This window comes from Atta cephalotes, assembly GCF_000143395.1.
Source record: "Atta cephalotes unplaced genomic scaffold scaffold00022, whole genome shotgun sequence".
NCBI classification, from domain to species: Eukaryota; Metazoa; Arthropoda; class Insecta; order Hymenoptera; family Formicidae; genus Atta; species Atta cephalotes.
This window is the reverse complement of record NW_012130086.1, coordinates 3007136-3011787: the sequence shown is the minus strand read 5'-3', so window position 1 is coordinate 3011787 and position 4652 is coordinate 3007136.

Below are 4652 nucleotides of genomic sequence, written 5' to 3'. Positions count from 1 at the left end.
AGAGAGAGAAGGAGAACTACTATATATATATATATATATAGTAGAGAGAGAGAGAGAGAGAGAGAGAGAGAAAAGGGACTTGCGAACAAGACCGCGTGTCACGGCGACGAATGGGGCGATCTAGCACATAGATCGCAAATCGCCTGCGTGCCCCGTCGAGCGCCCTGGGACGACTGACTGTTTTCTGTTGCGGAGCGCGAGAGTATTGCCGTAACGCGCGCGAGCCGGCATCCAATGAAACCGGCCGGATCCCCACCGTTCCCGGAGATGGAGGTGCATGGAGGGGTAGACTGGCACCTGGTGGACAGCTGCCCTTTACCTGGCCACGATGCACCCGGCCACCCCAACGCACGAGACCGGGGATACATCGCCGTCCAGAGAGAGTTAGGATATACGAAGCGGCTGGAAGAGAGGACTACGACTCCTCTCCATTAATTTCAACCTCTAGACTAGGCAACTGTCAAAGTTGGTTCGCACGATTCTCTTTTCACGTGAGATTCACTAGGAATACAATTCCATTCTAATGGCCGAAACTACCGTTTCACAATGAAAATGATTAGTGAAAGAATCTCCAATTGTGCAATAATTTAATCAAAAACGCCTTCTGAGAGTATTATCGTTCGGTTAGTAATTTAAAATTTAAGTGAAAATGAAGCGGTTGTAACTTTACAAAGAATTGATAAATTACTTCTATCGAATCGAATAGAAATAAATAAATCCACGAGCGCGCTGCAACGCCTCCGTTTTGGTTCCCGACTTGGAAATGTGCGCAGCTCGAAGCGTATCGAGAGGAAGATCGTGTTTCCATGGGATTCAAGATGCGCCTCTCATCCCATGACGACGCGGACCAAGATCGCCGCGCGAACTACAAATTACATAATAACAAATAAAAAGGGAAGAAAAATGATATTCGTCACACGGCATCACACGAAGAAATTTTATACAGGTACCCATATCCCTTTAATCCGTCACGCGCAAAGACCACAAAATTCGTTCGATCTCTTGCGTCCGATATTTCACTTAATTTCCATGCGGGCATTTTCAAAAACGATGCAGGAATGATATATTGATATAAGAGAAGATTTTTAATTTAATTTTTCACGATTAAATTAAAGACGGTTGCATTATAGAAGATATATCAAAAGGGCGCGATCTCCTCCAGGAGAGAACTTTTTCTGTCGGATAAAATTCAATTTGCACGAAGGAGACACCGAATCGACTTACGTGCGAAAAGAAACATCATTATGACCTGAAGTGAAGGGAGTTATTGGATCTATATCGAGTTGAAGAGATGAAATCGAAGTCTCGCCAATCGATACAACGGATATTCGCGAGAATTTGATGCTTTTCATTTCCAACGTGATAGACACTTTAATAGCACAAATTAATTAATATAATAGCAAATTTAATTTGACGAATTATGCGTATATATTAAAATTGCTTATATTAAAATACATTAATCTAATCTAAAAGTATAAAAGCCTATTGAAAAAAATGATTGGCTGCTGCAGCAAATTAGATAGTAAAATATAGCATAGCATTTTTAATTGGTTGCAGCAGTCAATTTTTAGTTGCATTAGCCTATCGGAATCCTATACTGACATTGCAGATAGGCTAATGCAACCAAAAATTGGCTGCTGCAGCCAATTAAAAATACTATGCCATATTTTACCATCTAATTTGCTGCAACAGCCAATCTTTTTCTTCCATATATATTAAAATATTGATCTAATCTAAGTGTAAAAGTAAAATGCAAATACTTTAAAATATAAAGTATTGTTTTATCAAACAACACGATAAAGTGTATTGAAAGTTTTGCAGTTTAATTACTTGTTTTTATATTTATACGAAATTTATATCTTTACGTCAATTTGTTTTATGTGCACTATAAGTACATCCAACCGAATTCGCTATGAAAGTCGATTAGTATTAAAGAGGGAGGGGAAAAAGAACAACTACAATGAAAACACTTGCTAATACATGTTGGCGCAACCCCTTCATATCGATGACCTTGTCGCAATTCTCTCCCCCCGTTTGCTTTTGTATGTCGGTTACGACGCTAAATGACTCGTATTCATAGAGACCCCATCGTCCGATAACTCAAATTTCGCCGACAGGTTGCGGCATTTGTGCAAGGTGCATCCAATGTGCAATATTATGCACCCTTGCGAAGTACCTACGGTGCCGTTATAACAGTCCGGAAAAAACCGCTGCTACTTTATTCCTTCGCCTCTTTATCTGCCTTATCGATTTCGCGCCTATAAAAGAATTATGCAACCGCATCGAAAAGGAGAGAGAAATATAATATGTTTGTGAAACAATGACCCTCGACAATACAGTGTCACTTTGTCAGCCATTGTTTCAACACAGTTAACGGGATAAAGTCAGACGTCACTCTGGACGCGACATTAGTTTCTATTTATATCTCAACACTCAAATAATTCTCATTTGTTACGTCACAACACAGTTGAATTCCTTTTCATTTTGACAAGTGAGATTCAACTGAGTTTTTATCTACAATCTGCACAAGCTCGAGATGTGCTTTCCTGAGTCTTATTAACTCACATTAAAAGTGAGATTACAATCTTGTGTTATTACGCGATAACTTTGTCATCAAAGCAAGCAAGCAGTGATATCACTATCTGAGTATAAAATACTCATGTAACTTTAGACTGAGTATCACTTGCATGAAAACAGAAAGCAACTATTGTTTTCTGCAAGGCGCGAATACGTTCCGCATGAGAAAAAGAAGCGCAAATACGCGAAAGTCATCATAAGTCATTAAAACGGAATCTGCTCGACCGCGGCTCTCGAAATGAAAAGGCGTTTGTCACGCTACGCGGATTTCCTCTCGCTCTTGTGTGTGCATGTCGCAAGCATTTTCATTCACAGCGGAAGGTAGGAAACGAGCCGGCATTCTCTCTCTCTCTCATACGGATGGGAAATAGATCCATGGCATCGTAGCCGCGCAGCTTCCTTTCGCACATCCTTTTCGTCTTTCTTGCATAAACGATTGCGCGCGACAATAGCAATGGGCGCCAATTGTCCGCCTTCATTCATCGAAATTCAATAATGTACAATAGATAGGTGCCGGAAAGCTTCTCGAGCGTTCATTTCAAATACACGGAAACAATCATTTCGCGTTGTAATTTTATGTAATTGTACGTCGGAGATAATAATAAAATATAGACAACTTCGTATTTTTTCTTCTATGCGATAAACAGTTCTCTCGTAATGAACATGACAAGTAACTCGAGCCTTTCATTCTCGTGAGCGATTTAACGATTTAATTACACAATGCAGCAGTTCCGTAAGAGAGAATAATGACGAGACGTCACAGACACGTCCGAAAGTATGCTTCTTACATCGCCACCTCAATTAATTCCCCGCTCGTCTCTCATTATATCCCCGCTGTACGCGGGCGCGCATTGTTACTTGCACACGCGCGCGCGCGCGCACGCATGCGGCCCATATGCGGTTATTTATATGCACGCGTGGCCGCGTGCACGCACGCACGCACACGCGCGCCATGTCCTTTCTTCGCCGCGTCGCTATACAGTGATGATAATAATACATCTCGTTGACCGCAAACATAGACATATGAATTTCAGGATGCGAGTGCAAAGTCCTTTCGAAAACACTTTCGGCTTTTCCATTGTTTAAAACTCTCTAAATCTGAATCAGTGCATAGTCACTAATTACCCAGTGACATACTTCAATACTTGGCATTGGATCATCAGTGAAGTTCAACTAAAAAAATGAAGAATGTTTGAGCATAATATAATTAAAATACTGATATTTACATGTTAATTTCAATCTTCTAATACTACATTCATTGAATTTATAAAATAAGATTAGTTAGATCATACAATAAAGATTAATAAAAAAATAGATTAGAGATCTTCACATTTAATTCACTGATATCAGATTTAGATTATCCACTGATTCAGATTTAGAGAAAAGGAAATATATATTTTGATGACATTTATCGCAAAATTTAATGTCTTGGATTTGTGCGAATAAACTTTTACAGGATGAAAAAGTCACTATAATGGCTAAAACATGTCATAATTTGAGCAACATAGAAAGAATAGAATTTTGTTAAATTATCTAAAAATTTTGCTAGGTATAGATTTGAAAATAAATTTAATAGTCCAACAAAATTATTTTCAGATCTATATCTAACAAAATTTTACATCTTTTATCCAAAACCGTTCTTTAAAATCGCAAAAGAGTACAATGAAATGATACATTAAATAAATCCTACTCAAGAGCTGTAAAATTTTAAAAATATAGATTCACGCCTTTAAAGATTAAATAATTGGACAAAAAATACGAAATATATCTTTGAACATTTAATTTGAAATTTATCGAGATAAAATATTTTTGTGTAAGTGGAGTATTTTTTTCTCTCTTTTACTCCAGAGATTTTCAACGCCAGTGAATCGACGTAGCTCACGTGCCCTCTGCGATCTCGTGGAGGCGAACGTGAAGCCTCGCGAATCCGGCCATAGCCTCGAGGAAACGGAAACACGCCTCGGTAGCTCACTCACCGCCTTCACGGAACTTAAAATCTGACTGGCGATATGTTTTGGAGAACGCTCAGAGAAATACACAATGAACAATTTACTCGGCGTCTCTCTCTCTCTCTC